Source organism: Chrysochloris asiatica, unplaced genomic scaffold (genome assembly GCF_000296735.1).
Source record: "Chrysochloris asiatica unplaced genomic scaffold, ChrAsi1.0 scaffold00421, whole genome shotgun sequence".
Classification (NCBI taxonomy): domain Eukaryota; kingdom Metazoa; phylum Chordata; class Mammalia; order Afrosoricida; family Chrysochloridae; genus Chrysochloris; species Chrysochloris asiatica.
Window position 1 is genome coordinate 311,206 of NW_006408939.1, and position 13,130 is coordinate 324,335.

The following is a 13,130-nucleotide window of genomic DNA, read 5'->3' on the forward strand; positions in this document are numbered from 1 at the left end:
AAGTATGGGTGTTCTTGTGTATCTCCCCTCCATTTATATCAGCTGGATGCATCACTATCCACTCAGTGCTCTGTGGCTATGTCCCTGTCCATGGGATTAGGAGTCCCCAAGTCTTGCTATACTGCTGGCCAACCAAGTCTCAATCCAGGTTGACAGGAAACTATTGAACATGATTGGATTTAGCCCACAGCTACATTGCTGTTTTCCCCCCACTTCCCCTTATTGGTAGACCAACGTGGTCAGCAGCAAGATTACATGCTTGCTCCTATATTCCCTTTGAGTTTCCATTTTGGAAGGGGGTTTGTCCTGAGGGGACTTGATTGCTTGCCTTGATGTCTCCCCTTGCTAACAACTTGCTTGTTCTTGGAGTAGTCAATCACACTGCTGTTATTGTTTTTTATATTTCCTGCTGGTCTTTCTTTCAAGAAGTATCTTCTGTTCCTCTAGCTGCTACAAACTGGTCTGCTTGTCTTTTCAAGTGGAAATTTCCGGCCACAGAAGATTCTGGATGGGAATCAGGATTTCATCTATAGTCTTATGCAATGCAAAGGAAGCCTCTTTCTCTGGACAAGTTCTAGCTCCATTTTAGGTATTATGATCAGTAAGTTATAGGTAAGAACTTTTAGTCTGTTTATCTCTTTGTGTGTAAGATGTGTCTCTTGCAGGCAGCATATTGAATGTTCTTCTTTTCTTTTCCATCTGCCACTCTCTGTCTCTTCATAGGCGCATTTAATCCATTGACATTCAGTGTAATTATTGATAGATATGAATTAATTGCTTTGATTCTGTTAGGTTTTGTTTTGTGGTACTGCTCATTCCTTTGTGCTGCTTGCCTTCTTGTGCTGAGTTCATGTTTTTTTGTGCTCTTTCTTGTCAGTTTATTCATTTTAATATTTCCATGTTCTACTTGGATCTTCATTTTCATGGTATGTTGTGAAGTATTAACTTTCTTTAAGGTTGCCTTATATTCTATTAAGTTTTCCCTACATTTAAGACAGACTATTTTATTTTGTAATCTACCTGACCTCCTTACCACCTGGATCTCTGTTCCTATATTTTCCCCTTCTTTGACATTCTTATTATTATGATCTTTGATTGAGCTCTCAGGTCCTCTGAATTCGTTGTAATTTTGTTCTTTTCTGCACTCTTGTATCTGTTGACTGAGCTCTGGGTGGTGTTGCCACGTCTGTCAATCTCTGGTTGTTGTCTGTTCTTGTTGAATTTCAGTCCAAAGAACTCTCTTTAGGATGTTTTGAAGTACTGGATTGGCTTTGACAAAGTCTGTTAGCTTCTGTTTATTCTGAAATGTTTGATTGCATTATCATACTTGATTGACAGCTTTCCTGGATAGACAATTCTTGGTTAACAGTTTTTGTTTTCTTTTCTTTTAGGGTTTTATATATGTCTCCCCATTGCATTCTTGTCTGCATGGTTTCTGTTGAGAGGTCAGCGCTTAATCTGATTTGCTTGCCTTTGTAAGTAATACTTCTCCTTTCCCTGGCTTTTTTTAGAATTCTTTCCTTGTCTTTGTTTTTTGGAGAGCTTGATTATGACAGGTGTTGGTGATTTTCTTTTGGAGTCTGTCCTTCCTGGGGTTTGCTCAGCTTCTTGAATGTTTATCTTCTCATCCTTCAAGATGTTAGGGAAATTTTCCTCTAGCAGTTCCTCGCCTATCTCCTCTGAGGACTTCTGTGATTCTTCCTGTTCTGGAATGCCAATAGTTCTTAATTTATTCCTCTTCGTGTTATCCAACATGAACCTTAGACTCTCTTCAGATTTTTTAATCTTTCTTTTTTTTTTTTTTTCTGCTTGCTCTTGTATCTTAGTAGTATTGTGAGATTTGTCTTCTAGCTTCCTGGTTTTGGCTTCCATCTCTTCAGTTCTACTCCTTTGCCCTTTCAATGTATTTTCCATTTCTGATATTTTATTATTAATAATCTGGACCTCTTTTGGCAGTTGTTGAAATTATTTCCAATGTTCTATCTATCTTGTTTGATTGCTCCCATAGCGGTTTCCTGACTTCTTCTTTATTTTCCTACACCCCTCTGTGAATCATTTGTATTTGTGTCAGTATCATTCTTCTAAATTCCTTCTCAGGCAGATCCAATCTTCTAATGGGAAGTCCGTGTCTGCCTCCAGCTCCTTTGTCTCAGTTACTGTTTTCCTTTCTAGCCATGTACTGAGATCTTTTGTTGTTTTTTTCTTGGACATTTTCAATAGTTAGATGTGTTTTCAGTTATTAAATGGATGTATGTTGCTGTGTTGTTAACCTTCCTGAGTGTCTCCTGGTAGATGTGATCTGGAGATAGGCTTACCTTTTCACGTCTCTTATTACACAACTGTGAGCAATCTTAGCAAGTGTTGGCTATTTATGGAATGTGTAGCAGCTGGTATTGGCTCCTGTCTGGTTGGTGGGATATTATGGGGTATGCTTATAGCTTGGCTATATGGCCACAGTTGCTATCTCTTCTTGGATAGCGTAGGGAGAAAAACTCCCATTCTCAGGGAAAAAGTAAGAATAAAAGGACCAAAAATAGAAACCAAATAAAAGCAAAGATAAAAACCAATACATAAAAACAAAAAGAAAACTGCAACAGACTGTCAGGTAGCCTTTGCTTTGCAGGTCAGTGTGTGTGCTGGGTGGGGGTGTCCATTACCTCAGGCCCCTTTCTAGTTACTGCCATAGAGGTACAGAGATAGATATTGAGAAATGAATTGAAGAAAGTTTGTTTAACAATTTTTATCTCTGAAATTCAGTTAGCTATCTGTGTATGCACTGTGTAATTCTCAAAATGACTGCATCCTTGTATATAGTAGTTGGTATTGGCTCTTGCCTTTTATGATGGGATTTTACAAGGTGCAAATACACTTTAGATGTATGGCAGACCTGCTGTCTCTTGTTTGCTAAGGCATAAATAAAGGCTCACGCCCAATAGGAGACTCAACTTTAGGGCTAATCCCAGAGTCAGACAACATAATAAACCACCAAAGGATTATCTGGAACCACTGGGGCTTTCAGGGATTTTCTTTTTGCTTCATGGGAAAATTGTACCCTGTGGGTGAAACGCTGGACCCTTTTGAAGGTGTGCTCCCACCCACCTGAAGATGCCTGGGCTGGGCAGAGAGGGTGTGACAGGGTAGAGGATGAAAGAAAAATACAACAAGTTGGCACACCTCTTTTTCCACAAGTTGCTCCTTGTCTTTCATACTGGTCATCCTGGCTGTCAGTATCATTAGTTCTTGATTATGTGGTACCTTTATGAAATGACTGAGTATCAATCAATTATTTTCATAACAGTGACTCTGAGTCTTCTTTCCATCTTCTTTCAATGCTTTGTACATCATTCAATTTTTTTTTTTTTTATTTTTTTTTTTAACCCTAGAGTCCTGCAATATTGCAACCTGAGGCTTAAATTTTTCCTCAGTTCCTTCAATTTGAGAAATGTTGACCAGACCTTTTCACATTTCATTACAAAACTTGCATTTGCCTTCTTGAGTTGACTTTTGAAATTTTAGATTCAGCTCTTTTACTTCACAATATCTTCCAGTTGCTTTAGCTTCTTTTTGTTCAAGAGCAAGTTTCAACGTTTCTTCTGACATCCATTTTGGTATTTTATTTCTTTCTTTCCTGTCTTCTAATTGACCTTTTACTTTTTCATTATGATATTCTTGATGTCATCTCACAATGCCTCTGGTATTCTGTCATTTGTGTCTAATGCACAAGATCTGTTCTTGAGATGGTCATATTTTGACTCTATTTTACATGTTTTAACTTTCTTCACCTTTAGCCTCAACTTGCACATGAGCAATTGATAGTCTCTTCCATAGTCAGCCCCTGGTTTTGCTTTGGCTAATGTTTTTGAGCTTCTCCCAGAGGTGTTATTAATTTGATTTCTATGTATTCCATTGGTGACGTATATGTGTCTAGTTGCCATTTTTGTTAAATTAAAAAGGAATTTATAGTAAATAAGTGACTGATCTTACAGAATTCTGTCATGTGATCTCCAGTATTATTTTTACCACCAAGACAATATTTTCCAATGATCAATTCTTCCTCTTCCTTTACAACTTTAGCATTCCAATCACTAGTAATTCTAATGTATCTTTATGCCATATTTGATCAATTTCAGGCTGAAGAAATTGGTTGTTGTTAACTTCCTCCAAGTTGGTTCCAACTCATAGCTACCTTCTATAGAGTTTCTGAGGATCAGCTGGTGGGTTTGAACTGCTTATCTTGTGGTTCACAGTCCTATGCTGATCCTACAGCATCACACAAGGTGTCCATGAAGAAATTGGTAGAATTCTTCAATTACATTGTCACTGGCTTAGTGATTGGTGTATAAATTTAAACAGTGTGGTATTAACTGGTCTTCTGGAAAGCATATGGATATGATCTTATCGGAAAACAGCCTTGTATTTCAAGGTAGGTCTTGAAACATTCTATTTAATGATGTTATTCTATTTAATGATGTTATTCCTATGTTATTCCTATTGAGTTTTTGTCTCCAGCATAGCAAATGATATATAATTGTTCAATTCAAAATAGTAACTATGAGGGCATATCAACTTAGTTGTTGCTGTTGATAAGAGTCAAACAGTCAATTCTGACCCATATACAGGGTTTGTGAGGAGCAGCTGGTGAGCCTGAACTTCCAACCTTGCAATTCAAACCAACCTTCAACTCAGTGACACCTAGGATATTGACCCTTATACATTCCATTTCATTTTTGACAACTTCCAATTTTCCTAGTTTCATACTTCATACATTCAATTTTCTGATTATGAATGGATATTTGCAGCTATTTCTTTAAATTGGAAAGTCCGGAAAGCTCTATCAGTCCTATTTTGAATGCCTTCCAACCTGATGGCTCATATTTCAGGTACTGCTCCTGAAAATGCTCTGCTGCTGTTTATAAGCTTTACAAATGCCTTGGGTCTTCTCCTTCCTAATTAGGTTTAGTCTGGAAGTTACACTGAAACTTGTCCACCATGGCTATCCCTGTTGGTATTTAAAATACCAGAGGCATAGCTTCTAACAACACAGCAGTGCACTACTACAGGACAACAAACTGGTGGGTGAGTGATGGAAGACTATTGCTGTCAAGTCAGTTCCAACTTATAGCAACCTTGTTTAGCATTACAATGAGTGCTTGTTGGGTTTGAACCACCAATTTTTTGATTAGCAGTTCAGTGCTTATCCTACAGTGTCACACCAGGACTCTCATTAGCCATTGTTATTGTTGTTAAGTGCAGTCAAATCGGTTCTGATCCATAGTGACCCTGTAGAGGGTTTCTGAGGAGTAGCTAGTGAATTTGAAACACCCTTGCAGTTCAAATGACTTTTCAGTCCAGCACATTAATCCACAGCACCACACTAGGTGTCTTGCCATTGTTGTGAAGTGCCGTCGAGTCAATTTTGACCCATAGCGACCCTGTATAGAGTTTCCAAGGAGCAGTTGGTGAGCTTGAACGGCCAACCTTGTAGTTCAAACAACTTTGCAGTCTGACGCATTAGCCCACAGTGCCACATGCAAATCAAAGTAATAATCATCTCACCCATTTATAGCAAAACAAACAAAAGTAGCATCTCACCACATTTGATCAGTAGTTCAGTGTTTATCCTATATTGCCACAACAGGACTCTCATTAGACATTGTTGTTGTTGTTGTTGTTGTTGTTATGTGCCCTGGAGTTGGTTCCGACTCATGGCGACCTTGTACAGCGTTTCCGAGGCTGTAAATCTTTACATGAGCAGAAAGCCTCATCTTTCTTCCAAGGAACAGCTGGTAGTTTTGAACTGCTGTCCCTGAGGTTCACAGCCCAGAGAGCTGGAAATCAAAACAATAGTATCATTCTCCATTTATAACAAAACAAAATAAAAATATCATCTCACCCCATTTATAGCAAACAAACAAAAAACCACCAGAAAACAGAAAATTCTACCAGGGAGTTGTGAAGGGAGTAGAACCTATGTACATTACTGGCAGACTGTAAAATAATACAACAACTATCAAAAATAGAATTGTGCTTCCTTAAAATGTTAGAAATGGAAACATCATATGATCCAGTAATACAAAAACTTGGTATATATCCTATATAAATAGCAACCATGTCATGAATAGTTATTTGAATACCCATGTTCATGACAATACTATTCACAATAGCAAAATGATGGAAACAAATTAAATGCCATCAAAGTAATTATGGCTAAACAAACTATAGTGTGTACAGCAGTAGGATAAATATGAATCTGTGAAACACTTCATAACATGGATGAATTTAGAGAACATTATGCTGAAATATGCCATTCATAGAAGGACACGTGTGATACCACTATTATAAAAAGTTAAGACAATGTTTTCATGTTAATAGAAACATATTTTGAAGGCTACCAGGGGTGAGAGGAGTGAGGGACATGGATCACTGACTGAGGATAGGTACCTTATTAATTTGGGTGAGCAGGAAAGCAAAAAAGAACAAATATTTATTTCTTGGAGTTTAGGATGATAGAAGTCTGCATTTAGTGTGTGGGTACTTCTTTGCCTATTTCATTTCCCAATAATTGGCAATTGGCGGAGTCCTTGGGTTTTGTAGATGCATCTGCTATGCGTGTCTGTCATCATACGGAGTCTTCCCCCTATGTGTATCTTTGTGACTGTTTACCTCATTTTATATCTCAGAAGTAAATAGGTTTAGGATCTACACATTATGAGGTATGGCCTCATTAACATAATAAATGGAAGACCTCTTTTCTAACAGTATATTTACAGGTATAGGGCTTAGAATTTCAACATATATTTTGGGGGGATACAAGTTAATACATAACACTCCCTCCAGCATGTTTGAAAAGTATTTGGTGTTAGGATACCAGAGTGTAAAACTGGATAGATTGCCTTCAGTGCAAGCATTATGTGTGTTTTCTGAATCCAAAGATTGATTCCAAAGAGCTGTGGATAAACGCTATTAAATCACCCAAATTGCCTTCACTATCATCAAAAGCTTTTCCTTTTTATAAGTGAGTATTTCAATAAAAAGGTTTGTATTTTTCATAAAAATAAATGAATGAATTCTTTAAAATGATATTCTGTTGCTAAGTGCTGTTAAGTCAGTTCTGACTCATGCGAACTCATTTAGGATTTCTGAGGCTGTGAATCTTTGTGAGAACAGAAAGCCTCATCTTTTTCCAGTAGAGCGAATGGTGGATTCAAACCACCAAATTTGTGGTTCCCAGTCCAGTGCTGATCTTAACAGAGCTACCACACTCCCTTCAATGGCATATTTCAGCATAATGTTCTAGGTTCATCCATGTTATGAAGCGTTTCACAGATTCATGTTTACTCTACCACTGTGATATAGTCAAATATTTTTCTGAGAGAAATTTCTCTTTTCTTTATAGAAATTATCATATAAATAATGGTAATTTCAAATATAGTGAAAGTAATTTTATGAAAACACTTTCTGAAGTACCATCTTTTAATAAAATAACTTGATGAATTGCATTAAGAAACTCACCAGTTACAACTCTCCTTAATGGGGTATTGACATTGTCAGGTCAAATTGATAGAATTATTAGAAGTCCAATATTCCACATCAGAAGTAGCATGCACACATAGCAAAATGTACATTTATAAAATACCTTTTGACTTTTTTTTCTCATCCCTTACCTGTTTCTGTTTTTAGAGAAGTAAGCATATTAAGTAAGGTACTGTAGAATCTTAGTGTCAGTTGAAGATTGAGTGAAGGGTAGAAAACAATGTTCTTAGAAAACATTCAGAATATTTTAAAGAATTAGGAAAATTAAAGCTTGCTGGGTTTCAAATCTATTTTATTTTAACAGATCTTATGCATGAAAGTGGGATGGAAAGACAGAAATCTGAGTTGTTAAATTATTAATCCATAAAGATATGATGGTGAGAATGGTAGGAACTCTAATCTGTTTCCAGTGTGGTATGGACTGTGCAAATTTTTGTTGATGTTAACTGCCATCTAGTCAATTCCAACCTATGGTGACCCTGTATAGGGTTCCCAAGGAGCAACTGGTGAGCTTGAACCACTGACCCTGCAGTTCAAACCAACTTTGCAGTCCAGCGTATTAACCCATAGCACCATACCAATAAGTTGTTGTTGTTGAGTACCGTGGAGTCCGTTCAGACTCATAGTGACCCTGCACAGGTTTTCTGAGGCCAGAAATCTTTACGGGAGCAGAATGCCTCCTCTATCTCCCATGGAACCACTGGTAGTTTTGAACTGTCGACCTTGAGGTTGGCAGCCTGACTCATAACCACAACTCTAGCAGAGCTCTTTATACCAATAAGTAGGAGGGTGTTTATGACTGGGAGGGCCTAGTGTTTTGGGAGGAAAGTTGCCAAAACAAGTTAGCCTAGAATAAAGTATTGTTCTTAGTAGCCTAGTTAACTGAGGATACCCCCCAAAACACTGCATATTGTGTCTTCCTTGCCATCATTCATTCATGTTCATTGTAAAATGCTAACTCGGTATTGAGGATACAATGGGAACAAAGCAAACATGGTTCTTCTGCTCATGAAATTTACAATCTGCTTTGAGATTGAGTTATGATTGGGGTGGGGCATGTGTGAAGGGTAGAAAATAATTAGATACAAAACTATTTTCTCCTTCAGAATTAAAAAAAAAAATTATAAAAATTAAGATGCTATGTAACACTCAAGGGAGTCCTGTTGTGGCCAGACTGTAAAGCCATTTGAACTGCAAGGTTGGCAGTTCAAGCTCACCAGCTGCTCCTTGGAAACCCTATACTGGGTCACTATGGGTCAGAACTGACTTGACAACACTTAACAACAAGATAACATTCAAACCACTGATCTTGTGGTTCACAAACTAATGCTTATCCTTTAGAACTACCACAATCATATAGAGTAAGCACTGGACCATAAACCACAAGGTCTGTGGTTCACACCTACCAGCTGTTCCCTGGAAATCTACCAGCTGTTCCTTGGAAACCCCATACAAGGTTAGTATGACTTGGAATCAACTCAATGAAACTTAAAAGCAACAACATAATGTCTGGTGTGATGATGCAGTCAAATGTTTGGACACAATAAACTATGAATATTATTGTGAAGAATGGGTAATGCAGAATACTTAATTGTGCTCATGAGGAATCTCTATTTAGACAGTGTATATAGGCAGTGATTTGAACAGAAGGAGGAGATGTTGAATGGTTTAAAATCAGGAAAAGTGTGTACCAGGGTTGTATATTTCTTTCATCCTAGGTATTTAATAACCTTTATGCTGAGCAAGTACTGTGAGAAACTGGATTATATAAAGAAGAAAATGGCATCAGAATTGAAGGAAGACTCATTAACAACCTGAGATATGCAGACGTCACAACCTTACTCGCTAGAAGCAAAAAGAACTTGAAAGACTGAGTGATAAAGATCAAAACCCTCAATCTAGATTGCACTTCAATGTAAGGAAAGCAAAAATCCCCAGAACAGGGACAATAAATAATATCATGATACATGGAGAAACTATTGAAGTTGTCAAAGACCTCCTTTGGCTTGTATCCCTAACAAACAATCCTGGAAGGCAGTAGTCAAGAAATCAAACTTTGAATTACAGTACCCAAATGTGATGCAAAAGACTTCTTCACAATTTTAAAGAGAAAAGGTATCACTTTGTATATACTTCAGCATTTCCAAGTGCCTTGTATGTGAAATTCAGACAATAAATAAGGAAGACCTCTGTTGTTATGTGCCGTGGAGTCATGTTATGTGCCATGGAGTTCTGACTCATAGTGCCCCTGTACAGGGTTTCTGAGGCTGTAATTCTTTACAGGAGCAGAAAGCCTCATCTTTCTCCCACGGAGCAGCTGGTAGTTTCGAACTACTGACCTTGTGGTTTGCAGCCTGATTTGTAACCACTGTGCTACCAGAGCTTCTTATGGAAGACCATAGAAGAATCAAATTGATGTATTTTGATTATGATGTTGGCAAAGAATATTGAAAACACCATGCACTGCCAGAAAAGCAAACACATGTGTCTTGGGTGAAGTATAGTAGATGGCTAGACCATCTCTTGTACTTTAGACACATTATCAGGATGCATGAATCCCTAAAGGACATCACACTTGGTAAAGTGGACAGTCAGTGAAAAAGAACAAACTCCCAACATAATGGATTGACATAAAGACAGCAACAAGGAACTCAGACATAACAGTTGAGTGAATGGCACAGGACTGTGCAGTTTTTCTTTCTGTTTTGCGCAGTGTTTCTGAATGAGAACCAACTGACAACACCTAACAACAGCATGGTTGGAAAACATAATGAATGACAGGGAAGGTTGCTAAGAGAAAGACAAAAAAATGTTCATTATGAGGAACATGAAGGGCTATGAAAAGCAATTTTAGTGGTATAGTGGTATGGTGATATTGAATTACTTTGGGTGAGGAGTACATTAATATAAGGAAATAGAAGGAGGGAGGAAAGATAGCATTGCAGTGCAAAAAAGCAGTGGGAATACTAGAAAAGTTGGGTATCACAAGTCATTGATGATAAAATATATTCGAGCATGTGGAAACAATGATTGAGAAGGAGTCAGTTGAGAATGAAATATAAACAAAGAAGTATCAGAATACACTGACATCAGATTTATCCAATCATACGTTATATTCAAAACTTTGGTACAGTATTGGAATGGTTATTCAAACTCTCTTGTAGAGTTTAGATTTAAAGAGATCCCAGCTGTTGTACAGGACAGCTATACTTTAGTATGATTTAATTTTTATTTTTTTAATAGCTTCAGGCTATTAATGTCTCTGCTCTGTTTCTTGATATCTTGCATCTTGCTGTTCCCAGTATCAAAGCTACAAATTTTGTCTCACCTTTGTCTCACCTTTCCTGTGAGGTTACCACAAGCTTGTTGTGTTTGCTTTTAGCTTATCTGTTGCATTACTATAAATGATTTAATCAATCTCTAGTTTAATGCTATGTATTATAAGGAGCTCTGGTAGCGTAGTGGTTACGAATCGGGCTGCGAACCTTAAGGTCAGCGGTTCGAAACTACCAGCCGCTCTGCGGGAGAAAGATGAGGCTTTCTACTCCCGTAAAGATTTACACCCTCGGAAACCCTGTACGGGGTCGCTATGGGTCGGACCCGACTCGACGGCACTTAACAACAACAATATTGTAAGATATAGGGAGCCGTTTACACAATACCAGTTCGGCTTTCTGGCATTCCCTTTTCTTTAAGATTGTTGCCCCTCAAGTGCTTTTTTGTTCAGAAACTTATGCAATGTATTTAACCAAACTGATTTTGTAATTTATCTGACTCTTCAGGATGTTCCCAATGGGAGCATGGCTTTGCTAGCAGCCATTCCACTAGACCCAAAACCGGTAGAATTATTTTTCATCTATATACAATAATTCATTCAATGAACGTCTCAAAAGTTATCCTCAAGGTGTTCTTTTATTTATCCTGTTAGATCATTATAGTGGCAATTCATTCACATTTCTGATTTTGCATAGTCTTTCATTTTTATGCTGTTAGCATCTAATATACAGCATAAAACAAAATGAATTGAAATAACATTCATCTTTAAAGTTAGTGGAATCCTTCAACAATTGATAAACAAGGCCCAAAGTCCTGAGTTCAATTCAGTTTTCCATCTATGGTTCTTAGAATGACCTATGAAGAAAGGAAAGCATGTTTTCTTCATTCCATTGATTACAGGCACAGACAGGTGCCAGACAGTGCCTTTAAGCTAACAATGCTGCCTTTAATCCTCATTTTTTAAAAAACAGAGCAGCTTTTATTATGCATAAGTTATAGAATTAAATTATGAAACAGACTTTGTACATGGTTTAGTTTATTTTTTAAGAGTTTCCTGATCAAGAGCTCCATGTTGTCAGCTGGCCAAACTCATTGTGAAGTTATGCACATTGGAACAATGAGCATCTATGGCTCAGACTATTGTGATCCGCAGCACTTCCATTTGCTTTTTGGGGGGAAATAGATTGTGAGGCTTTTGTTCCCAGTCTGTTTTAGCCTGAAAGCTGTAGTTAAACCCATTCAGCATCATATCAACAGGCAAGGCTCCCCTGACAGATGCCTGGAGCCTACATATGAGTTACACTGGCCTGAAATCAATTCATTTTCTAAATGGAGAGTACTTACTTTACCATTGAACTGCCTCCACTTATTTTTGTTAGATTATTTTGAGCGAAAGCCACTCAACATTATCTCATGTAGAATTAAAATGATAACTTACTTGGTTATAAAGAAGAATTCCATACATGGTGTATGTTTAAGTCTATGATCGTTCTAAATTCTCCTATTAATATCTATTATATTAAAGTCGTGATATAGTTGATCCTAGAGGCATGGTAGTTATGAATTATGTACTAATTCTGGGCCTTGTTTTCTAAAAGTCTGTACTTTCTGTACAAATTTCCAAAATAAATGAAAGAGAAAATTGTCCTATTTCCAGGAGATAACTATATCTAAACATTTATTTCTATAGTATATTCTTCTAAAATTTTGATGGGTTCTTTCTTAAAGTACAAATCTCTGACACATTTTCTTGCAGATAACCAAAGTTTTTTTTTCTGCTAAATAAAATTTTATTTTATCAAGATGATTAAATTTCTCACAAAATTTGAGTTTTTCTCTCACCTTTTTGTTTCCATTGGTATAATTGAATTGAAAAGAAGATTGAGTATAGGAGAGACTATAGGTTTCATTTGACTATTAAAATGTTAGACCCCAAAGAATCTAACCAATTTTGGATGTTTGTTTTGATGAGTCTCTAACTGGGTGAGAATGAGCCATGGCCTGTTGTAGTTAGTTGTTAGTTTTCATTAAGTTGACTCTGACTCATGGTGACCTTATGTACCTCAGAATAAAATCCTTCCAAGTTCTGCACCACACCTTCATAATTGCTGTGGACACTACGTATTTTGAAACCCTTCCACCATAGGGATTTCATCTTTTAGCATTACAAGGAGGCTTCAGAAAGCTCATGGAAAAATTCTAGTATCTCTTAATTCCATTTTCCTGTGAATTTCTTGAAGTCTCCTTATATATTATACAATATTATGTTGTGACCTATAGCTTTTAAATGATTGCTTTCATAAATATTTTACTAAGTTTTT